The following is a 25,989-nucleotide window of genomic DNA, read 5'->3' on the forward strand; positions in this document are numbered from 1 at the left end:
GTGACATTGTGGGTCAGCAGGTGAGATGGTGGAGTGAATCTTTTTCCACAACGGCGCCGTTGACCGGCCTCTCCCTGGTGTGAACTCGCTGGTGTATTTGCAGCCTTGATAATCGAGTGGATGCCTTCCCACACACAGTGCCAGTGGCCGGCCTCTCCCCGGTGTGAACTCGCTGGTGTAGTAGCAAATTGCATGACTGAATGAAACTCTTCTCACACAGAAAGCATTTGAATGGATTCTCACCCATGTGTATGTCCTGATGTGTCAGCAGGTGGGTGAATCCCTTCCCACACTAACAGCAGGTTAATGACCTCTCTCCAGTGTGAACTCGCTGGTGTGTCCGCAAATTGGATAACTGAACGAATCCCTTCCCACACTCATTGCAGGTGAACGACCTCTCCCTGGTGTGAACTCGCTGGTGTCTCTGCAGTGTGGGATGTCTCACTGAATGCCTTCCCACAGCAAGAGCAACAGAATGGCCTTGTCCCGGTGTGGGTGCGTCAATGAGTTTCCATTGCAGATAGGAATCTAAATCCCTTCCCGCAGTCCCCACATTTCCACCCTTTCTCCGTGGCAGAGGTATCCTTGCGTATGTCTAGTTAGACAATCAGTTGAATCCTCGTCCACACTGTCTCTCCCCGCTATGACTTGTGCAATTTTTTATCCCTGACTGTGCAACTGGTTAAAACTCTTTCCACAGTGTGAAGTCTTCAGAAGCAGACAGAACATAGAATTTAAGTGCAGAAGTGGCCATTCGGCCCATTGAGTCTGCACCGGCTCTTGGAAAGAGCCCACGCCTCCACCCTATCCCCGTAACCCAGTAATCCCACCTAACATTTTTTTTTGGACACTAAGGTCAATTTATCATGACCAATCCATCTAACCTGCACATCTTTGGACTGTGGGAGGAAACCGGAGCACCCGGAGGAAACCCACGCAGACACGGGGAGAACGTGCAGACTCCGCACAGACAGTGACCCAGCGGGGAATCGAACCTGGGACCCTGGAGCTGTGAAGCAACTGTGCTCCCGTGCTGCCCAGAAACATTTCTCCTTTTCGATTTGAAGGCTAATAATATTCAGGCCTCGCTTTTTCCCAAGGTAGAAAAGTCAATTACCAGGGGATATAGGTTTACCAGGCCAGGTGTTGGATTTGGAGGTAGGTGAGCACTTTGGTGATAGTGACCATAATTTGGTTACGTTTACTTTAGTGATGGAAAGGGATAGGTATATACCGCAGGGCAAAAGTTATAGCTGGGGGAAAGGCAATTATGATGCGATTAGGCAAGATTTAGGATGCATAGGATGGGGAAGGAAACTGCAGGGGATGGGCACAATTGAAATGTGGAGCTTGCTCAAGGAACAGCTACTGCGTGTCCTTGATAAGTATGTACCTGTCAAGCAGGGAGGAAGTGGTCGAGCGAGGGAACCGTGGTTTACTAAAGTGATTGAATCACTTGTCAAGAAGAAGGAAGCTTATGTAAAGATGAGACATGAAGGTTCAGTTAGGGCGCTTGAGAGTTACAAGTTAGCCAGGTAGGACCTAAAGAGAGAACTAAGAAGAGCCAGGAGGGGACATGAGAAGTCCTTGGCAGGTAGGATCAAGGAAAACCCTAAAGCTTTCTATAGGTATGTCAGGAATAAAAGAATGACTAGGGTAAGAGTAGGGCCAGTCAAGGACAGTAGTGGGAAGTTGTGCGTGGTGTCCGAGGAGATAGGAGAGACGCTAAATGAATATTTTTGTCAGTATTCACACAGAAAAAAAAAAATGTTGTCGAGGAGAATACTGAGATACAGGCTACTAGACTAGACGGGATTGAGGTTCATAAGGAGGAGGTGTTAGCAATTCTGGAAAGTGTGAAAATAGATACGTTCCCTGAGCCGGATGGGATTTATCCTAGGATTCTCTGGGAAGCTAGGGAGGAGATTGCAGAGCCTTTGGCTTTGATCTTTATGTTGGCATTGTCTACAGGAATAGTGCCAGAAGACTGGAGGATAGCAAATGTTGTCCCCTTGTTCAAGAAGGGAAGTAGAGACAACCCCGGTAACTATAGACCAGTGAGCCTTATTTCTGTTGTGGGCAAAGTCTTGGAAAGGTCTTATAAGAGATAGGATTTATAATCATCTCGAAAGGAATAATTTGATTAGGGATAGTCAACACGGTTTTGTGAAGGGTAGGTCGTGCCTCACAAACCTTTATTGAGTTCTTTGAGAAGGTGACCAAACAGGTGGACGAGGGTAAAGCAGTTGATGTGGTGTATATGGATTTCAGTAAAGTTTAATAAAGTTCCCCACAGTACGCTATTGCAGAAAATTCGGAGGCATGGGATTGAGGGTGATTTAGCGGTTTGGATCAGAAATTGGCTAGCTGTAAGAAGACAGAGGGTGGTGGTTGATGGGACATGTTCAGCTTGGAGTTCAGTTACTAGTGATGTACCACAAGGATCTGTTTTGGGGCCACTGCTGTTTGTCATTTTTATAAATGACCTGGAGGAGGGCGTAGAAGGATGGGTGAGTAAATTTGCAGATGACACTAAAGTCGGTGGAGTTGTGGACAATGCGGAAGGATGTTGCAGGTTACAGAGGGACATAGATAAGCTGCAGAGCTGGGCTGAGAAGTAGCAAATGGAGTTTAATGCGGAAAAGTGTGAGGTGATTCATTTTGGAAGGAGTATTAGGAATAGAGTACTGGGCTAATGGGAAGATTCTTGGTAGTGTGGATGAGCAGAGAGATCTCGGTGTCCATGTACATAGATCCCTGAAAGTTGCCACCCAGGTTGATAGGGTTGTTAAGAAGGCGTATGGTGTGTTAGCTTTTATTGGTAGAGGGATTGAGTTTCAGAGCCATGAGGTTATGTTGCAGCTGTACAAAACTCTGGTGCGGCCGCATTTGGAGTATTGTGTGCAGTTCTGGTCGGCGCATTATAGGAAGGATGTGGAAGCATTGGAAAAGGTGCAGAGGAGATTTACCAGGATGTTGCCTGGTATGGAGAGAAGGCTGAGGGACTTGAAGCTGTTTTCGTTAGAGAGAAGAAGGTTAAGAGGTGACTTAATAGAGGCATACAAGATGATCAGAGGATTAGATAGGGTGGACAGTGAGAGCCTTTTTCCTCAGATGGTGATGGCTAGCACGAGGGGACATAGCTTTAAATTGAGGGGAGATAGATATAAGACAGATGTCAGAGGTAGGTTCTTTACTCAGAGAGTAGTAAGGGCGTGGAATGCCCTGCCTGCAACAGTAGTGGACTCACCAACATTAAGGGCATTTAAATGGTCATTGGATAAACATGGATGACAATGGAATAGTGTAGATGGGCTTTAGATTGGTTTCACAGGTCGGTGCAACATCGAGGGCCGAAAGGCCTGTACTGCGCTGTTCTATGATGTTGAGCACCTGGAACATGTTGCTGGTGGAGCTGGTGGAAGCAGATATGATTTTGGTAGCACAGGTGGATAGCACTGTGGCTTCGCAGCGCCAGGGTCCCAGGTTCGATTCCCCGCTGGGTCACTGTGCGGTGTTTGCACGTTCTCCCCGTGTCTGCGTGGGTTTCCTCCGGGTGCTCCGGTTTCCTCCCACAGTCCAAAGACGTGCAGGTTAGGTGGATTGGCCATGATAAATTGCCCTTGGTGACCATAAAAGATTAGGTGGGGTTGTTGGGTTGCGGGGTTAGTGTGGCAGTGAGGGCTTAAATGGGTTGGTGCAGACTAATGGGCCAAATGGCCTCATTCTGCACTGTTTGTTCTATGTTCTATGATAGCAGCATTCAAGAGGCATCTTGACAAACAAATGAATATGATGGAAATAGAGGGATACGCACTCCGGAAGTGCAGAAGGTTTTAGTTTAGATAAGAATAATAGGCATCATGATCGGCACAGGCTTGGAAGGCTGAAGGGCCTGTTCCTGTGCTATACTTTTCTTTGTACCCTTTGTCAGTTCAGATGCATCGAGTGACTGTCAGATTTTGATGTGAAGTTTAGTTTGAGAATTCTGACTGTAAATCCTTACCTTCTGAAATCCTCACCTCCTGAAAACCTGTTTACAAAAGCCATCACTGTCACACTGAAAATCTTCACGCAGGCTACCAGACATGTCTATATTACTGGCTTTAAAATGTGTTTAATGAACAGGATTGTTTCAGTTGGTGAAGATACAGCACAATTTTCCTGCAAAATGGGAAAGGCTGGACGATCCGGACACACAATGGTCAGTGCGCCGGGTTTGTCCCGCCTCATCCCGCACATGCGCATTCCTCCCGCAACACTTTCAATTCACAGCTCTGACCAATGAATCAGCCAGTAAGAATCACTCTGCTCCCCGGTGACGTCTCCGGGTTCCAGTGCGCAGGCCAGGGAATCCCACCCTCCTTTAACCCCCTCCCTCCCTCCCCGCACCCCCTCGAGACAAGGGGCGGGATTCTCCACTCCCGCGCTGGTTGGGAGAATCGCCGAATTTTCCCACGACGCCGGTCCGACGCCCTCCCGCGATTCTCCCAAGCGGCGAGAACGGCCCCGTCGAGATTTGCGCGGCGCAGGCCGGTGAATCGACCGAGACACCCAAAATGGCGATTCTCCGGCACCCCTGCTATTCTCAGGCCCGGATGGGCCGAGCGGCCAGGCCAAAACGGCGGGTTCCCCCCGGCGCCGTCCACACCTGGTTTCTGCCGGCGGGAACAGCGCGGGAACGCTGGGGAGGCGGCCTGCGGGACGGGGGGGGGGGGGGGGGGAGGGGATCCTGCACCGGGGGGGGGGGGGGGGCCTCAAATGGGGTCTGGCCCGCGAACGGTGCCCACCGATCGTCGGGCCGTCCTCTCTGAAGGAGGACCTCCTTTCTTCCGCAGCCCCGCAAGATTCGTCTGACATCTTCTTGTGGGGCGGACTCGGAGAGGACGGCAACCATGCATGCGCCTTTACGTGGCGACAAGGCCTGGCGCGTGTAAATGACGCGGCCTCATTCCTAGCCCATTATTGGGCCCTGAATCGGGCGGGATAGGGGCCGTTTCGCGTCGTCGTGAAACTCCACGGCGTTCACGACGGCATGGGCACTTCGACGCGGGCGTGGAGAATCCCACCCAAGGTTTCCAGGCAATCGGCTGACGGCTCCGTCCAGAGCGAGAATCCACTCAATGATATACCCTTCCCCCGGCTCCAAGGGAGACGGGAAACTGCGCACACGCATAGGAGCGCCCCCCCGTGACCTACCTGCTGGGGTATTGACCAATAGGATGCTGGGAGGACCTGAAGAATTCAGTCCTCCAACCAATCAGAGCGCGGTCTTTGTGTGAATCAAGATTGAGCTTCACACAATCTGAAACTTCCTCATGTCTCCAACATCTGGGAGTAAAACACTTTCTTTTCTCCCCTTTCCATTTCTTTTTTCATTCTGACCTTCAATTGGTGACTTGCAGCAACTGAAGGGATAGGGAGTGAATCCAGGGAGGGTGCAGACTCTGGAAAGCTTGGCCCAGGTCTCTCTCTCTTAAAGACATTGACATCCTTTGCTCCCTCAGTTTGACACATTTATTTGTCTGGCTAAAAGGATGATTTTTTTTCCTGTTCACAATTAAAGGGGCTGGTTTCCCCAGGTGATGGCTGATAAATAACAGCACAGTAAGTTAATATCAGACAGAGGTATGTGTCGTGTTGTTATATGGTAGGTGAATTGGACATTCTGAATTCTTCTGTGTACCCAAAATGGCGCTGGAATGTGGCGACTAGGGGCTTTTCACAGTAACTTCATTGCAGTGTTAATGTAAGCCTACTTGTGACAATAAAGATTATTATTATTAGAGGTAGGAAAACCGGCATTCCGGCACCTGTTTGGGTACACAGAGGGAGAATTCCAAATTACCCAATAGCACGTCTTTCCGGACTTGTGGGAGGAAACCGGAACACCCGAAGGAAACTCACGCAGACACAGGGAGAACATGCAGATTCCACACAGGTAGTGATCCAAGCTGGGAATCGAACCTCGGATCCTGGAGCTGTGAAGCAACAGCGCTACCCACTGTGCTACGATGCCGCCCTTGTGTCTTGGGCAGGAACCAGTAAGCAAGGGTCTGACGATTAGCCTGAATCAGAACCTTCAGGAGAATTGGGAGGGTGAATATTAGACACAGCAGAGTGAGAATAGAGGCAGAATGTGTGGGATGGAGATTTACAGCTTTGGGGGATCGAGAGGGGAGATAATGTTCCATGGAAACTAGAATTGTCTGTTCTGAATTTCTATCCTCTACTGACTGATTATTTTTGGAAACTTTTTACAGGATGTTTAAAGAGGAAGATTTACACACACATCTCAAACCAGACATCGTGTCAGGATTTGACATAGTCACTCAGTTTCACAGGGGCTAAACATCATTGGCATGTGTGTCTAGAGGGAGAAATGTTTGTTCTGTCCACTTCAGATGATTTAAAACATCAATGTGACTGGAAATGTACTGAGAGACACACACCCATATGAATGTTCCAGAGCACTGACTGTGGAAAGAGCTTTTACTAGTTATAAAGCCAGAGGAAGCATTGCATCATTCACAGCGGGGAGAGACTTTTCACATGTTGTATATGTGTGTGGCTGAGGTGTGAACTCATTGGTAAACGTGGAGGAGCACAAGGATACCCGTCCCATGGAGAAACCGTGGAAATGTGGAGACTGTGGGAATGGATTCAAAGCCCCATCTGAGTTGGAAATTCATTGACATACTCACACTGGGGAGAGACCATTCACCTGCCCTGATTGTGGGAAAGGATTCACTCGGTTATACCACCTGCAGACACACCAGCGAATTCACACTCTGGAGAGGCCATTCACCTGTTCTGAGTGTGGGAAAGGATTCATTATGTCATCCAGTCTGCTGTCACACCAGAGGGTTCACACTGGAGAGAGGCCGTGTACCTGCTCTCATTGTGGGAAGGGATTTATTGATTCATCTAGTCTTCCAGAAACACCAGCGTGTTCACACTGGGGAGAAGCCTTTCACCTGCTCGGAGTGTGGGAAGGGATTCACTCGGTCATCCCACCTGCAGACACATCAGCGAATTCACACTGGGGAGAGGCCGTTCACCTGCTCCATGTGTGAGAAGGCATTCATTGATTCATCCACCTTGCAGGGACACCAGCGAGCTCACACTGGGGAGAGGCCATTCATCTGCTTTCAGTGTGGGAAGGGTTTCACTCAGTCATACCACTTGCAGACACATCAGCGGATTCACAATGGGGAGCGGCCTTTTACCTGTTCCAAGTGTGGGAAGGGATTCACTCAGTCATCCCACCTACAGACACACCAGCGAGTTCACACTGGAGAGAGGCCGTTCTCCTGCTTTCAGTGTGGGAAGGGATTCACTTCTTCATCCGAGCTGCTGAGACACCAGGGCAGTCACACCGATTAGAGACATTTTAGCTGCGTTGACTGTGGGTGTTGATTATAACTGTTGGGTTTCAGTATACACAGTATTGATAGGAAGGTTACTTGAGCACATATAGAGAGATATTTTCCACACCGGGCACTGCGGGGGTTGGACTGCATCATTGATCCACAAAACAACATTTTAGTTTCAAGTTTTATAACTTCACTTTGGTAATTTTTGTATTACTGCCCATTCAAGGGGCCATTCCCCCCAGTTGTATTAATTGTATGTTTCAACAGAGCATAAAGAGACACTGACTGACATTAGGTGGTGTCAGGTGGTATCTAACTGTATTCACTCTGATTAAATCCACACCGAATAAAGATTGACTCCGCCCGAAGGCTGGATTTGAGCTCAGACCAAACTGACAGGTGAGGAAATATATACCACTACCTATAAAGGGGGAGATCAGAAATCAACAACTCTGTTCTGTTTACAGACTGGCAGTCAGAGGAGAAATGAAGGCTGTTCAAATTAATTCCCCTCCTGTCTGTAACAAGAGACACTTTCTGACATGGAGTGGTGTGGGGTCAGGAGGTATTTACCTGTAATGTTCCATTCTGTGAATAAATTAATACAAAGTAAAGATTGGCTCCAGTTTCTTCCTTTACCATAAGGCTTGTCTAATGGTGAATGTTGGAAAATAACATTTCTGACAAAATCTTACAATCCCAGTAGTTTTTGTGAGAAATTACTGAAAACAAGTGGAAATTGTCAGGGTCTGATTACCCACTGCTGTTCTCGGAGTCTGAGCCATACGACCAGTGGAAGAATGAAGTGGAGATGTGGACACGGGTTCCGTCCCCACCAAGGAGGAAACCAGGTCTGGCCTCTGCATTGTCACTCCCGAACAAAAGGAAAATCAGAAGCAAAGTATTCTGGGAGCTGGGTTCCCGTCAGTTCTATCCTGATTAAAGGTTAAATCTTCCATTAGGGTTTCATTGACGTTTACGAGAAAGATGATCTATTGGATGTCTAAGATGCATAGTTGGACTTTGACAGGTTGTGAAAGAGGGTGAAACCATCTTCAGCAGATCTGGATATCACAACAAAAGACAGGATTGGAACAGCACTGAGGATTGGAACAGCAATAATGGGTAAATGAACTCCAGGAATGATCAGAGAATAGTTTCAGGTCTGACTCAAAGTATCTTATGCGATGAACTGCCCAACCACCCTTTCACTCTGTGATCCTTGTGAAATTTGAAGCCAGATATTTGCAACAAGATTCAAAGAGCATCAGCCTTTGATGGAAGATGGAAGATATTTGGTCCTGTATGAGGGAAATTAATGAATATGGTTCATTAAGGCAGACAACAATCATAGATTATTAAGGGATCTTAGGTGGGTTTTGGAAACTATGCAGTGCATTAGAAAGATTCAGTAAAATTCCACAGACAGGGTGAAGACACCACTCAGCTAACATGCTGATGTAACAAAGACACAGACACTGTGAGTTGAATGTAGCTCATATCAGTAGCTTGAATGCCTGGTGACCTCTGTAATACCTCAGCGGCCTGAGGTAGCAGACAAAGCTGGCAGTGCAAGGTCGGGCCTGTAGCAACAAGCACCAGGGAAGAGATTAGGAGGAGCCACTGAGAGATAAGAGTGACAGATAATTCTTCGGGTAGCAGATATCCTGCTTTGTGAACATCTGCAAATTGTTTAATATGAAACCTAAAACAGGCAATGTTGAAATGTAAGCAACGCTTTGCCTACGTGACGTACAATATATAAATATTGTATGATTCTTTCGCTCGGTAGAGTCTACTTCAGAGGCTTCTCCCGATGCATTGGCTAATAAAATGAAATGAAAATCGCTTATTGTCACAAGTAGGCTTCAAATGAAGTTACTGTGAAAAGCCCCTAGTCGCCACATTCCGCCGCCTGTTCGGGGAGGCTGGTACGGGAATTGAACCGTGCTGCTGGCCTGCTTTGGTCTGCTTTAAAAGCCAGCAATTTAGCCCAGTGTGCTAAACCAGCCCTTTATAAATGATTGCTCTATACCTGGGTCTCCTGAGATTATTTTGCCTGACAATCTGCTCCACTACAATTGGTGTCATGGACAGGAGACTGTGTCGGACCAACAGAACGGCTCTGCAGAAAGGGTGAGTATATTTTATTTGTCTGAAAACGGTCTGGTCGAGTATCAAAGAATCTGGGGGAGGAGAACTCGGGACAGAGGGAGAGGGCAAAGCTGTTCAGGCGGGCTGCGGGGCCGAAGCCACATGAGATAGGCCAAGCCACTACTGAGTAATTGAGAGCACAGGCAGGCCGCTTTAGTTGAAGCCGTGCAGGCGGACATTCGGTCAAGAAAAACAAAGTCAAAGCCCCACCGGCGAGCTGACGTCAAGTCGAGCATCTGGTTGGAGCCGCACTGATTAGGTGCTGTCAAAACAAAGAGACGGCAGCTGAAGCCACGCTGATTATATCAGACCACTCATTTGTTAAAACTCAAAGTTAAAATGTAACAAAGGACTTTTGTTTGAAAATGGCTTATTGTCACGAGCAGGCGTCAATGAAGTTACTGTGAAAAGCCCCTAGTCACCACATTCCGGCTCCTGTTCGGGGAGGCTGGTACAGGAATTGAACCGTGCTGCTGGCCTGCCTTGGTCTGCTTTAAAAGCCAGCGATTTAGCCCAGTGTGCTAAACTAGCCCCTTGAGATTTGAGATGTGCTGGCAGGAGTTTTATTATTGTGCTGTTTGGTCCCCTAAAAGAAATTGTAAAATTAGTTTGGATGGGAAACTAAACTTCATTTAATTCGAAATGCTGTGAAATTCTGTTTAAACAAAATTTAAACTGTGTTGGCTTGTTCCTAAAACAAAGATGATCCAGCAGTTTGGCAGCAATCCAATTTGAATGTCCCAACGCTTTTGAGTTAAAGTTGGGTAAACAACACGTTTCACAAAGTATTTCTTGCAACTTTGGTTAAGTAGCAAATTTTGGAAATTGAAAATCGGTTCAAAGGAGAAGAAGGATAGACAAAAGAAATGTCATTAAATTGAAGCAAATAGAACAAGAACAAGTGATGTAATTGTGTGCCAGATTTATTCCACCCACACTCCTCCCCCTTAAGGATCTGTAGAAAAATTAACCATTTCAGCAGACAGTTGGTTTGTTTTTGAATCGCCCAGCAACTTGCCTGTCTGTGATTAAGTTTGATTTATTCAAGGTTTAACAGCGGGTTTGTGGGAATTCCACAACACCAGTTAAATGTGGACATTTTAAGCATGGTCTGGAGGAATGTGGAATAAGCGAGAGTATTTTATTGTGTTGTCACATCACCCCCAGGTAAAGAATAAATCTTTTTCAGATGGTAACTTATTTGGTTGAGAATGCAGCTGAGATAGTGATTAGCACTGGGACTGTGGCACTGAGGTCCCAGGTTTGAATCCCGGCCCTGGGTCACTGTCCGTGTGGAGTTTGCACATTCTCCCCGCGTCTGCGTGGGTTTCACCCCCACAATCCAAAGATGTGCTTGTTGGGTGAATTGGCCGCGCTAAATTGCCCCTTAATTGGAAAAAAAAATAACTGGGTACTCTAAATTGTTTTTAAAATAGAGAATGCAACTGAGATTTTGAATCAACAAAGAATAGGTGAAGCCGATAAAATCAGGCATTGGAAATCAGTTTAAAGGGAGCAAAAACTAATTGAAGTTATAGTGAAGTTAAAAGGGGAATTGGGAAACCAGCAATGTGAGTAGTGTCAGTTACAGGAGGTGGCATGTCAATGGGGTGACACACCAGCTGTCTGTGTGCCTTAACAAAATGTAAAACAATCTGCTTCCCACATTCAAAATCACACCCAGTCACCAGTAAGGTTAAGATCATTAGGAGAAAGTAAGAAATTGAGTTCATAGCCCACATTATAGTTCAGATACTGTGTGAAGAGGCTCGGTGGTACAGTGGGTAGCACTGTTGCCTCACAGTACCAGGGTCCCGGGTTCATTGTAGCACAGTGGTTAGCACTTGATTTGCAGTGCCAGGGTCCCAGGTTCAATTCCTGGCATGGGTCACCTTCTGTGTGGAATCTGCACGTTCTCCCCCTGTCTGTGTGGTTTTCCTCCGGGTGCTCCAGTTTCCTCCCACAGTCCTGAAAGACGTGCTATTTGGTAATTTGGACATTCTGAATTCCCCCTCTGTGTACCCGAACAAGCGCCGAAATGTAGCGATTCAGGGCTTTTCACAGCAACTTCATTGCAGTGTTAATGTAAGCCTACTTGTGACAGTAAAGATTATTATTATCATTCAATTCCAACCTCGACTGACTGTGGAGTTTGGACGTTCTCCCCTTGTCTGTGTGGGTTTCCTCCCACCGTCCAAAAATGTGCAGGTTAGGGGATTGGCCATGATAAATTCCCCCTTAGTGTTCAAAGATGTGCAGATAAGGTGGGGTTACAGGAATAGGGTGGGGGAGAAGTGTAAGGAACGTCAGATAATCAAATGAAAGGTAAAGAGAAGACAGAAATATTGATTTCTGTAAATGCTACCTTGATAAGTGTCAATCGGGAAAATCAGAGGGAGGGCCACTAACTCATTAAAAGAGACATTACTACAGGAACAAGAGGCCCTTTGAACCAGACTTACCCACAACAGAAAAGGGAGTTAATTCTTTCTGACAGCAGCTCGAACCTTGAGACTGAGACTGCTACCCTTCACTCTCCTATGGCTCCCCCTCCCCCCCACCTCACATCCTCTGCCACCCCTCAGGGTGCCATCCAACACACCCTGCATTCCCACCCTCAGCCGCAGTAGAGGCTCCTGGGCATCAGACCCCAGACACTCACTGCTACCATTACTTGGATCAGGTGCTGGTTCCCTCACCAGTGCACACACCCACCTCTGGTCGCGGGGATGTCCCCAGTGCTGAGGCCTACCTCAGGTAGGCTTCTGCGGTGTTGAAGCCTCTGGTGTTCAGGCGAAGTGTCCAGGCCTCACAGTCTGATTGGGCTGTTAGGCAATAACTCTCACCTGTGACGTGGCCCGTCTACTCACGGGAATTCACTTGGGTATAATTTAGTTTAATAACAGTTCCATGATACAAAGACCAGAACAAATTACAGAACAAACAGCGATACACTGAAATTACCCACTATACACCATACACAAAAAAAATCAATAACCAATCAGCAATTTTTATTGCATCAGGGTTTTATTGCATCCTTTTTAGATCTAGTGTCCTCGCTGATTTATTCCTGAAATTTCTGCTCTGTTATATTGTGGTTAAGGAATCATTGACTGGATCCTGCAAAGGTACAGACAGGTCTTGTACCCGAGATTCGGACGTAAGGATGTGTTATTGATGCCTCTGGTTTGACTGGAGCTGGGGGAGATGTGTTCTGACACCCGCCCGAACCTGGCACCGTGATCTTATCCTGGACTCTGGTGGGCGGTGCGAGCACTCGCTACATAGGGTGTGCACCTTTCACCACGTTTTCATGGCCTTTTCCTCCTCTCCCTTGTTCTCCAGTATATCCATTGGTACATACGGAGGCACCAAGCTTAATGATTACATTGATCCATCTGTGTTGTCGTCCTCCTGTCCTCTCCTGTATTTCTGTATTGCTGAGACATCCCTCTGAAGGAACATTCCATTAGACTTTGGATTCTGGACACATGGAAAACCCATAACTTGTATTTTATTGTGGTCATTCCCGGAACCCTCTTCCTTTTCCCTTATCCCCCGTTTATTGTGTGAGTGCAAAAAGGGGGCGGACATTGTAAACCCCTCCCACCCCGGTGTGTAAAAATAAACCAACCTCTTTATTTAATCTCACCTTGAGTTTGCTGCGCAGGTTATTCACAGAGAACTGAAACACTCAAAATTTAAGGGGTGGGGAAATACACCACCATTTATTTTATTATTTTTTTAAATTTAGAGTACCCAATTCATTTTTTTTCCAGCACAGGGCTAAATCGCTGGCTTTTAAAGCAGACCAAGGCAGGCCAGCAGCACGGGTTCAATTCCCGTACCAGCCTCATCGAACAGGTGCCGGAATGTGGCGACGAGGGGCTTTTCACAGTAACTTCATTTGAAGCCTACTTGTGACAATAAGCAATTTTCATTCATTCATTGATTCATTAAGGGACAATTTAGCATGGCCAATTCACCTAGCTTGCACATCTTTGAGTTGTGGGGCGAAACCCATGCAAACACGGGGAGAAAGTGCAAACTCCACACGGACAGTGACCCAGAGCCAGAAACGAACCTGGGACCTCGGTGCCGTGAGGCAGCAGTGCTAACCACTGCGCCACCGTGCTGCCTCACCACCATTTATACAGGGGGAAATCAGAATAAAATCAAATCCGCAGCAATATGGTTGACTCTCAAACGTCCTAAGAAATGGAGGGTGGTCAGGGCTGGGCAGTAAATGCTGGTCCAGCCAGCAACACCCATATCACGTAAATGAGTAAAAATGGAATCAGAGATCCTGGACTGGATTCTCCGATTCTGCGGCTATGTCCACAGGATCCGTCTGGTCTTATGACCAAAATGTCGGAGCCGCCCCCGCACTGATGCTCCACCCGGTGCAGGCCTAGCAGCCGCGCCACATAAAGCCCCCGGCTTTACAGCCGATACGGAAGCAGAATAGCCGGGTCTGTGGCCGTGCATGCGCACGGCGGCCTGCGGCAGCCGGTCCATACAATATGGCACCGGCCGTGCACAGACCTGGCCTGCCAGAAACAGCCCCCTGTAACACCCTTCGCCACCCCCGGACCAGCCCCCCCCCCCAGCCTCCGCTGACACCCCCCCCCCTGCCAGCGGAACGGCGCTGGACAGTCAGCAGCCACCACGCTAGAACCCCGAAAGTTGAGGGGACAAGTGCCCCACCCCATCGGGGACTCGGCCCACCGAGAGCGGAGCATCGGAGGGAGTGCCTAAGGTGATGTGCTGAGACCGTCCCGATGGCGTGCGTTTTTGAGGGGGCGGAGCATCGGAAAAATGGCACCGTCCCCGATTCTGGCGCAAAAAGGGATACTCCGGTCGATCGCGATTTTGCATCGGCGATCAGAGAATCCAGCCCTCTGTCCCTGGAACAAAACAGAGATCCCGTTCCTTAATCAGAGAGACCCGGGTGGGATTCTCCGTCGGCCGATGCAGGAATCGGGAAACATGATTGGGTGGTGCTGAGGTTGGCACCAGGTGCCAAATGTCATGCCATGCTCCAGCACGCCGGTGTGGGCATGCAAATTGTACAGTAAAGGCCATTGGCATATCATTAACTGGTGCGACCCAGGATTTTCGGGTCTTCCGCGATGCTCCGTTTCCACTAGGAACAATTACCGATGGCGAGGTTCACTTGTGGTGTTTCAAATCAGGAAACAGGCATCGTGGCTGCTGAGGATGCGGAGAGGGGGTACAGTGTCCAACATCGCTGCAGTGTGCTGACAGTTGAACCGCCGAGGGTGGGAGCGGGGGGTGAGGGGCGAGAGCTGCTGGCAGGGCCTGGGGGAGTGGTGGCTGGGAGAAGGGTCGGGGTCACCGGGCATGGACTGTCGTTGTCCGCAGCCAGCTAGGTAGTCACACAGCTGCGCAAGCCGCTGACTGCCCAGTGGGAACTTAGCGCAATGGTTCCCCCCCCAGGCCATCCGCCTAGGTACCTTCTGCCCCAGCCGACCCATCAAGGGGATGGGCGTGCTCTGGCGCAACCAGTTTGGCTAGGATCAGGGTCGGCATGCTTTAGAATAGCACAAGATCTACGTGGCGCTGGTGAATCGCTCAGGCACCGCTTTCGTCCACATAGAACATTCGCATCAGTCCCGGCATCAGCACTTAGTCTCTCTAACGTAGAATCCCACCCTTATTCCTGGAACAGAGCAGCAGATATCCTGTCCCTTTAATCAGAGAGAGATCCTGGGCGGGATTCCCATTCCTGACGCGATTTCATAATCAGCGATCGGGGCGGAGAATCCCTTTTTACGATGGATTCGGGGCCGCCGCCTGTTTTTGCATGCTCCGCCTCCTCCAAAACGGCGTCATCGTGGTACGCACCGCTTGGACGGCCTCATGACGTCACCTGAGGGCCGGCCCCCGATGCTCTGAATTCCCGACTGCGAGGTTGACTCATCGTCTCAACAGCCGGAAGCCCGGCTGCAGACTGTGTCCAGCGCCGCCAGTCGGGCGGGAACCAAGCTGCTTGCGGGGGGCACGAGGGCTGGGGGGGACCTTTGGAGGGTGGCACTCTCTGGTAGGTCGGGACCGCGTTCGGCTGTCGCCATGTTGTACAGTGGGACCGTTGCAGATCATCGCCGTGCACGTGTGGCCGCGGACCCGGCCATTCCCTGGCTGTTTTGGTTGTGGAGGCCGTTCATTTTACGTTGCGCGGCTGCTAGCCCCTCACCTTACGGAGGATCGGTGCTGTGGCAGCGCCAATTTTTTGGGCGTAAAACGCCACGGATCCTCCGGACATAGCCTCAAAATTGGAGAACCCAGTCCCTTGTCCCTGGAACAGAACAGAGATCCTGTCCCTTTAATCAGAGCGACCCTGTCCCTGGAACAGAACACAGATCCTGTCCCTTTAATCAGAGAGTGACACTGTCCCTGGAACAGAACAGAGATCCTGTCCCTTTAATCAGAGAGTGACACTGTCCCTGGAACAGAACAGAGATCCTGTCCCTTTAATCAGAGAGTGACACTGTCCCTGGAACAGAACAGAGATCCTGTCCCTTTAATCAGAGAGAGACCCTGTCCCTGGAACAGAACAGAGATCCTGTCCCTTTAATCAGAGAGAGACCCTGTCCCTGGAACAGATCAGAGATCCTGTCCCTTTAATCAGAGAGAGACCCTGTCCCTGGAACAGAACAGAGATCCTGTCCCTTTAATCAGAGAGAACCCTGTCCCTGGAACAGAACAGAAATCCTGTCCCTTTAAACAGAGAAAGACCCTGTCCCTGGAACAGAACAGAGATCCTGTCCCTTTAATCAGAGAGACCCTGTCCCTGGAACAGAACAGAGATCCTGTCCCTTTAATCAGAGAGACCCTGTCCCTGGAACAGAACAGAGATCCTGTCCCTTTAATCATTGAGAGACCCTGTCCCTGGAACTGGCCAGAGATCCTGTCCCTTTAATCAGAGAGACGCTGTCCCTGGAACAGAACAGAGATCCTGTCCCTTTAATCAGAAAATGACCCTGTCCCTGGAACAGAACAGAGACCCTGTCCCTTTAATCAGAGAGACACTGTCCTTGGAACAGAACAGAGATCCTGTTCCTTTAAACAGAGAGAGACCCTGTCCCTGGAACAGAACAGAGATCCTGTCCCTTTAATCAGAGTGACCCTGTCCCTGGAACAGAACAGAGATCCTGTCCCTTTAATCAGAGAGACCCTGTCCCTGGAACAGAACAGAGACCCTGTCCCTTTAATCAGAGAGACACTGTCCTTGGAACAGAACAGAGATCCTGTCCCTTTAATCAGAGAGACCCTGTCCCTGGAACAGAACAGAGATCCTGTCCCTTTAATCAGAAAATGACCCTGTCCCTGGAACAGAACAGAGATCCCGTCCCTTTAATCAGAGACTCTGTTGCCGCTGTTTAGCACAGGGCAAAATCGCTGGCTTTTAAAGCAGACGACGACAGGCCAGCAGCACGGTTCGATTCCCGTAACAGCCTCCAAGAACAGGCGCCGGAATGTGGCGACTAGGGGCTTTTCACAGTAACTTCATTTGAAGCCTACTTGTGACAATAAGCGATTTTCATTTCATTTCCCGGTAACAGACCAGAAATCCTGTCCCTTTAAACAGAGAGAGACCCTGTCCCTGGGACAGAACAGAGACCCTGTCCCTGGAACAGAACAGAGACCCTGTCCCTTTAATCAGAGAGACCCTGTCCCTGGAACGGAACAGAGACCCTGTCCCTTTAATCAGAGAGAGACCCTGTCCCTTTAAACAGAACAGAGATCCTGTCCCTTTAATCAGAGAGACCCTGTCCCTGGAACAGAAGAGATCCTGTCCCTTTAATCAGACACCCTGTCCCTTTAATCAGAGATACCCTGTCCCTGGAACAGAACAGAGACCCTGTCCCTTTAATCAGAGAGACCCTGTCCCTTTAAACAGAACAGAGATCCTGTCCCTTTAAACAGAACAAAAATCCTGTCCCTTTAATCAGAGAGACCCTGTCCCTTTAAACAGAACAGAAATCCTGTCCCTTTAATCAGAGAGACCCTGTCCCTGGAACAGAACAGAGATCCTGTCCCTTTAATCAGAGAGACCCTGTCCCTGGAACAGAACAGAGATCCTGTCCCTTTAATCAGAGAGACCCTGTCCCTCGAACGGAACAGAAATCCTGTCCCTTTAATCAGAGAGAGATCCTGTCCATGGAACAAAACAGAAGACATCCTATCCCTTTAGCAGGGAGAGACTCTGTCCTTTTAATCTGAGAGATTCTGCCATCAGAGAGCGAGAGACCATCTTCCACTCCCAGAAACTTCTGTGATGGTCAAAGCCATTTTGAAATTCCAACCCGTCCACCTCCAGCACTTGATTAGTCGAGGATTCACAAATCCCTCTGAAATTCCAGGCTTTCTGATCCTACAAAGAGCCTCACATTGTTACAATCCCAGCAGATGCTATTACTGAACAAGTCAGATCCCAGAATGGAACCTGGATTGAACGGTCACTATTTTTATTTTGTTTAGAAACATGGGGTGTATTTACTGAACAGATGCACAGGGGTCTGCAGGTAATATTTAAACAAAAGGATGAAACATTTATTGAACAAGGAACAATAACTAGACACCAGTAACACACTAAAGATTTTCAATTCAGATACTAGGAGAATAAATAATTCAGTCTCCCTCTTCCCTTTCATCCCAGCAGTAATCTCTTCAGATCCAATTCCGCTGGAGCTGGGTCACTATTCCATTGCAAAAAGACTTATTTTCCCGGCAGACCGCTGTAAAATTGGTGTTGACCTGAGATCCAGAACCCTCACTCTGACTTCACTGTTACTGTAACTTCAGAGCAGTGCATATAAGATCCATGAACTTATTCTCTCAGCAATTGGATAACATGTCCAGCAAGAGAGAGAGATTTAGACTGAGGTGTCTTCACACCAACTGAACTCAAACTGCCTTTCTATTTCCCTCTGTGTGGCTGTGGACCTCCTGCTGTTAGGCAACAGCAGTTTCTTTATCTACTTTGTTTCAACTTCCTTCAGCTACTTACCCCCTTGATAACCCAGCCCTTCACTTCAAAAGTTGTAAAACCTCATTAAAAAAGCAGGGTCTATGGAAAAAGTTCCATACCCACAGGCCCAAACAGTAAAGTGAATCCAAAAGCCAGGCTTCAACCTTGTGAACACACAAAATAGAAGCAAAAACGTAAAGCTATAGTTTATTTCTAACACACATGTATAGCCTACCTAAAACCAAATCTAGTTCCTAATGCCTCCCCAAGAGTTGCCTTATCTGATGAAATCTTGAAGTTTAATACATTTTGTGACTAAGCAAATGTATGCCACAGCCCTCTGGAATTTACTTTGATTTCTCCCAGATTCCCAGTCTGGCACTTAGAACAAAGAAAAGTACAGCACAGGAACAGGCCCTTCGGCCCTCCAAGCCCATGCTGCCCGACTAAACTACAATCTTCTACACTTCCTGGGTCCGTATCCCTCTATTCCCATCCTATTCATGTATTTGTCAAGATGCCCCTTAAATGTCACCTTAAACCTATGCCCCCTAGTAATTGACCCCTCTACCCTGGGGAAAAGCCTCTGACTATTCACTCTGTCTATGCCCCTCATAATTTTGTAGACCTCTATCAGGTCGCCCCTCAACCTCCGTCGTTCCAGTGAGAACAAATCGAGTTTATTTAACTGCTCCTCATAGCTAATGCCCTCCATACCAATAGACTTCCAGAGTTCTTTTGCTCTGTGAATGTTCCACTGCCTTCTTGAGTTGACGTTGGACAGACCGCCTTTTGTCCATTCGGCTCCCACAACCTCTTCACAGCCCATTCCAAGCTTACTGTTCAAGCCGACTGCTTTCTGCCACAAGGCTAACTGCCTCTCACTATGGGAACCCCAGATTTATTCCTCTAGCTTCAAGCTGGGTAAAGCTTCCAATTTATTTTTCTGTCACGAAACTCAAGTAAATTAGCTGACCAAAGATAAAATATGTAACTGTGTTCTGTAATAAACATGTGGATAAATGAAACGAAAGAGCATACTATCCCCCCACAGACCATCTCCATGACAATGTGGCATGCCTTTGGAGGTTCTAAACAGAAATGGAAACTAAATACACTTAACTTTGAACTTTCAGACCAGCCTTTGATTTTCTGATCCAGATCAAATACGAAACAATATTTTTTGCAACAAGATACAAAGAGCATTAGCCCACTGGAAGCAAAGTTGTGAGACCGGCCAAGCTAGCAGAAAGATGCTCACTGACCATCCTGCTTCTTCAACTGTGATAATGAATATGGTTCAGTCCAGGATGTGATTAACAGCAGCAAATCAGCTTAATCCAACCCATGTAATCACTTGTAGAATTGCTGGAAGAATAAGCAAATCCCTTCCCACACTGGGAACTAGTGAACGGCGCTCCCCAGTGTGAACTCGCTGATGTGTCTGCAGGGTGGATCAATCACTGAATCCCTTCCCATACACAGAGCAGGTGAATGACCTCTCCCCAATGAGAATTCGTAGCTGAATTTCCAGCTCAGATGAGGTTTTGAATCCCCCACAGTCCCTATATTTCCATGTGTTCTCCATGGTGTGGGTGTCCTTGTCTGTCTCCAGGTTTGATGATCAGTTGAAGCTTCGTCCACACACAGAACACGTGTACAGACTGCCCCTGCTGTGGACGGTGTGATGTTTTTTCAGGCTGTGTAACTGGTTAAAGCTCTTTCCACAGTCAGTGCTCTGGAACACTCACTCGGGTGTGTGTGTCTCGGTGCTTTTCCAGTCACACTGATGTTAAACTCTTTTGAAACAGACAGATTTGGCAAATATTTCTCCTTCTAGATTCAATATTTAGGTCCCAATGTACTAAGTGACTCTGCCAGATCTAGATGTGATGTTTGGTTTGAGATTTCGATCTGTAAATCTTATTCTTCTAATATCCTGTAAAAAAAGTTTACAAAGCTGATCACTGTCAGTACAGGATAGATTCAGAACAGACAATTCTAGTTTCTCTGGAACATTCTTTTCTCTCTCGTTCCCCAAAAGCAGTATATCTCCAACTCACACACTCTCCCTCCATTCTCACTTTGCTGTATCTAATATTCACCCTCTCAATTCTCCTGAAGGTCCTGATTCACAGTGATAAACAGATCCCTTACTTTTCCTGGCAGGTCACAGACCTGAAAATAATCATGCGGTTGTGATCCATATGTTTATATTACTGGACTAAAACTGTGTGCAATATACAGAACCGTGTCCCTTGATGAGAGTTACAGGGGATATAAGGAAGAGCTTTTCTTCGGCAGTTACTGATCAGGACCATGATCTTTATGTTTATGAAGCTAGTTGAATCAGAGATGATCAATAATTTCAGACTGAAATTGAATGGACTCTTGAAGCTGGTGGTGAGCTGCCTTCTTGAACCTCAGCTGGCAGAGTAAATCATTGGCCCATTAAACATTCTTAAAAATCCCTCTCTTCTCATTCCCTCAGCTGGCAGCCCAGCATGCAAAGGCAGAAAGAGTACTTATTACAACATTAGAAATCATAACAAATGTAATTTACCAGAGAACCATAAATATTTAGTACGCACCATATAACACTACACATATCCAAACCTACCTTACTACATTGTCCACTTAAATATAAGCCATTCTCTGGGAAAATCACCACTTTAATTGTGAACGTCAGGAAAGAGATCATCCTAGCTTGACAAATAAATTCATCCCATCGTGCTCATGCTGGCATTCAGAATGAGCTCGCCCATTTATCCCATTTTTCCCTTTCCAGAGTCTGTCCCGTTTCCGTTTGAAAGATGCAGTTGAATTTGCTTCCTGCACCATCCTCAGGCAATGAATTACAAATAACAACTTTCTTCATCAGTTTCTTGGTCCTCCTTTACTGAATTCTAAAACTAGTTCCCAATCGTCAGGGTTACTACTATTTTGGCCACTTTTTGAGCCTCTTCCTTTGACCTCATGGAATCTGTAATTTTTCTTGTTAGCCACAGTTGCATCATGTTTCCTGTTGGATTTAAAGTCCTTAAAAAAATCAACATTTGATGTCAATATGTGATAGTTCCTTAAATGCAAACGATTGCCTGTCTATCGTCACACCTTTATTGTAAGTTTGCAATCTACCACGGCCAACTTGCCCCTCATACTTCGACAATTTCCTTCTGTGAGAAACACACAGATAAATTAAACAAAATAATCATGTAACCACCACAGCACATCTTCATGGCAACGTGGCATGCTTTCGGGGGTTCCAAACAGAAATGGGAACAAAATATCTTCCAACTTCCAAACATTCTTTCACTCTGTAATCCTTATTAAATTTGATGCCAGGTATTTGCTACAAAGTGCATTGGCCCACTGGAGGAAAAGTCGTGAGATCAACCATCCAGCAGAAAGAAATCCCTGACCACCCCCATTGACCAACTGTCAGAATGAACGAAATGTAGTCCTGGATGAAACTGAGAACAGAAACATTAACAGCGGAATCCAACCCCTGTAATCACTTGTGAACTTGCTGGTGTCTGAGCAGGTGTGATGAAACACAAAATCCCTTCCCACACTGAGAGCAGATGAAGGGCCTCTCCCCAGTATGAGCTCGCTGGTGTGACTGCAAGTGTGATAACTGAGTAAATCCCTTCCCACACTGAAAGCAGGTGAACGGCTTCTCCCCAGTGTGAACTCGCTGGTGTCTCTGCAGGCTTGATAACTGAGTGAACCCCTTCCCACACTGAGAGCAGGTGAACGGCCTCTCCCCAGTGTGAACTCGCTGATGTGTCTGCAGATTGGATAACTGAGTGAATCCCTTCCCACACTGAGAGCAAGTAAAAGGCCTTTCCCTGGTGTGAATTCGCTGATGTGACTGCAGGTGGGATAACTGAGTGAATCCCGTCCCACATTGAAGGCAGGTGAACGGTCTCTCACCAGTGTGAACTCGCTGATGTCTCTGCAGGCTGGATGACTGAATAAATCCCTTACCACACTGAGGGCAGGTGAACGGGTTCTCCCCAGTGTGAACTCGCTGGTGGGACCGCAGGTGCGATAAATAAGCCAATCCCTTCCCACACTGGGGGCAAGTGAATGGCCTCTCCCCAGTGTGAATGCGTCGATGAATTTCCAGCTCTGATGGCGTTCTAAATCCCTTCCCACAGTCCCAACATTTCCACGGTTTCTCCATTTTTTGGGGGTCTCCTCGTGTCTCCGGATTGGACAATCTGTTGAATCCTCGTCTACACACAGAACACGTGGATTAAAGCTCTTTCCACAATCAGTGCACTGGAACGCTTTCACTCGGGTGTGTGTGTCTCTGTGCTTTTCAAGTCACACTGATGGTTAAAATCTTTTGAAGGCAACATTTCTCCTTCTCGATTTAAAGGGTGATGATATTCAGGTTCCAATGAATCGAGTGACTCTATCAGATCTAGATGTAACGTTTGAGATTTCAGTCTGAAATTTCTCCTTTTTAAATATCCTGTGAAAATAATTTACAAAAGACATCAGCGTCAGTACAGGATAAAAATTTCAGAACGACAATTTTTGTTTCTATGGAAAATTCTTTCCTCTCTTATTCTGCAAAAGCTGTATATCACTGTCCCACACACTCTCCCTCCATCCTCACTCTGCTGTATCTAATATTCACCCTCCCAATTCTGAAGGTGCTGATTCAGACCGATTGACAGATCCATGCTCACTGCTTCCTGTCCTGGACACAGTGACCATAACAAACAGAAGATGCAGTCGGCAATTCGGCCCATCATCTTGTTCAACCATTCAATCAGATAATTGGATGATCTACCTAAGCACCATTTTCCAACACTTTTATATATTTTGACATTCTTTTACATCTTCAATATCTAGAAACCTATCAATCTCTGTCTTGAAAATATTTGATGACTGAGGCGCCACAGTCCTCTGGGGTAGAGAATTCCAAAGTTTCACCACATCGTTTAGTGTAGAAATCCTTCCTCATCTCAGACTCCACTGGTCCCTGTGGAAGAGAAATGAAAATTCTAACAACACTCTGAAAATAGATATAACTGGAAATATGTAACATAGCTACGATTCAACATTGCAAAAACAAGAAATAATAATAAATGTACTTTATTACAGAACCAGCAATAATATATCTAATCTGTACCATATAACACCATTGGATGTATCTCCGATAATAATTTACTGTCCCCTTAAATGTCAGTCATCTCCTGGGGAAAGAAGCCCTTTAATTGTGGACATTGGGAGAGTGCATCCTTTTAGCCAGACAAATAAATGTGTCAAGCTGAGGGAGCAAAGGATGTCAATGTCTTTAAGAGAGAAAGAGACCTGGACCAAGCTTTGCAGAGTCTGCACCCTCCCTGGATTCACTTCCTTTCCCTTCAGTTGCTGCAAGTGACCAATTGAAGGTCAGAATGAGGAAAGAAATGGAAAAGGGGGAGAAAATAAAGTGTTTCACTCACAGATGTTGGAGACAGAAAGAGGCTTCCTTTTGTATGAAGCTCAATTTTCACTCCCACAAAGCCCGCGCTCTGATTGACTGGAGGACCAGAGTCCTTCCGGTCCTCCAATTCTTCATATTGGTCAATGCCTCAGCTGGACGGGAAGGCGGCGGACACTCTTCCGGACATGCGCAGCCTCCCCTTTCCCTTGGACATGCGCACTCCTGGGTCGCCCGCCCGCGCGGCGGATAGAGCGGTTTCTTCAGCGCGTGGGATTGTGGGAGTTCAGGATATCATTACTCAACCGGAGCCCAGTGTCCAAACTCCTGGGACTTGAATGAAAAATGGGGAGGGAGGGCAATGACTCCACCCTGACACAAAGTAACGTGGGCAGTCACTAGATTTGATTGTGACGTCCTCCTTAGCAAAACAGTTTGCTAACTTCAGGTGTTAGCCGGTTTAGCTCACTTCGCTGGAAAAGCTGGTTTGTGATGCAGGGTAATGCCAACAGCGCGGGTTCAATTCCCGGACGTGCTCATAGATTCTCAACCTTGCCCCTCGCCTGAGATGTGGTGATCGCTCCTCAGGTTAATTCACCACTATTCAGTTCTCCCCCTCAAAGGAGAAAGCTCTGTGGTCATCTTGGACTATGGCAATTTTACCTGAAGATTTATACTCCTGGGTGACATATTGGGGAGGGCGATATCATAGAGTTAGAGTTTACAGTACAGAAGGAGGCCATTCGGCCCATCGAGTCTGCACCGGCTCTTGGAAAGAGCACCCTACCCAAGGTCAACACCTCCACCCTATCCCCATAGCCCAGTAACCCCACCCAACACAAAAGGCAATTTTGGACACTAAAGGCAATTTATCATGACCAATCCACCTAACCTGCACATCTTTGGACTGTAGGAGGAAACCAGAGCACCCGGAGGAAACCCACGCACACACGGGGAGGATGTACAGACTCCACACAGACAGTGACCCAGCGGGGAATCGAACCTGGGACCCTGGAGCTGTGAAGCAATTGTGCTATCCACAATGCTACCGGGCTGCGATAGGTGAGTGTGAAACTGAACCCGAGAGTCAGCACCTTCACGGGAGGAGAATTGGGGGGAAAGCAGAAGGAAGATAGTAGGATGAATTAGAGTTAAAGTCATTAGGGAGCAGGGATGCATTGAGGACAGAGATTTATAGTTTGTAAGAAAGAAGGATGAGTAGAATTGAGAGTTTGGATTTCTTTACTTTTGCTTTCTGTGATGTCTTTCACAACCGACTTTGACCAGCGATTTGTCCGGACAATTTGCAGACAGGAAACGCAAACCAAACATCACGTCAAGATCTGATAGAGTTACTCTCCTCATCAGTACTTGAATCACTAATGCTTTAATCTGAAAGGAGAAATGTTTATCTGTTCTGTCCATGAGAAAGATTTCAGATGTCGGTTTGAGGCTTCAACTCATCATCCAACCTGGTGATGGATAGCTATAATCGGACTGAGGATGAACTCTATAAAGATGGTATTTGAAGGGTGTTGGGAGGCAGTAGGGAGCTCATGTGACCTCCTTGAAAAATACAACTTGTAATTATCTGGGGCGAGATTCTCCGACCCCCCGCCGGGTCGGAGAATCGGCAGGGGCTGGCGTGAATCCCGCCCCCGCCGGTTGGCGAATTCTCCGGCACCGGATATTCGGCGGGGGCAGGAATCACGCCACGCCGGTTGGCGGGCCCCTCCCCTGCGATTCTCCGGCCCGTATGGGCCGAAGTCCCTCTGCTAAAATGCCTGTCCCGCCGGCGTAGTTTAAACCACCTACCTTAACGGCGGGACAAGGCTACGCGGGCGGGCTCCGGGGTCCTGGGGGGGGCACGGGGCGATCTGCACCGGGAGGGGGGGGGGGGGGGGGGGCCCACTGTGGCCTGGCCCGCGATCGGGGCCCACCAATCCGCGGGCGGGTCTGTGCCGTGGGGGCACTCTTTCCTTTCCGCCTTCGCCACGGTCTCCACCATGGCGGAGGCGGAA

General features: G+C 47.7%; 1 protein-coding gene and 1 long non-coding RNA gene across 4 annotated transcripts in view; one reads left to right on the forward strand and one right to left on the reverse strand.

The window, feature by feature from the left end:
- The window catches only part of LOC140418065 (uncharacterized), a 170,260-nt gene that overhangs the window by 34,726 nt on the left and 109,545 nt on the right, over positions 1-25,989 (forward strand). The window lies entirely within an intron of this gene.
- On the reverse strand, positions 18,081-24,064 carry LOC140422494 (uncharacterized). 3 transcript variants are annotated; one of them, XR_011947489.1, is made up of 4 exons: positions 23,991-24,064; positions 23,399-23,524; positions 21,146-23,008; positions 18,081-20,464 (listed from the first exon to the last, which is right to left on the reverse strand). It is a non-coding gene; the product is annotated as an uncharacterized lncRNA (long non-coding RNA). The 3 variants fall into 3 exon arrangements; XR_011947488.1 differs by having other exon boundaries at positions 23,333-23,524; XR_011947487.1 differs by having other exon boundaries at positions 21,146-23,524.

The sequence above is a fragment of the Scyliorhinus torazame genome, chromosome 5, assembly GCF_047496885.1.
Source record: "Scyliorhinus torazame isolate Kashiwa2021f chromosome 5, sScyTor2.1, whole genome shotgun sequence".
Taxonomy (NCBI): Eukaryota; Metazoa; Chordata; class Chondrichthyes; order Carcharhiniformes; family Scyliorhinidae; genus Scyliorhinus; species Scyliorhinus torazame.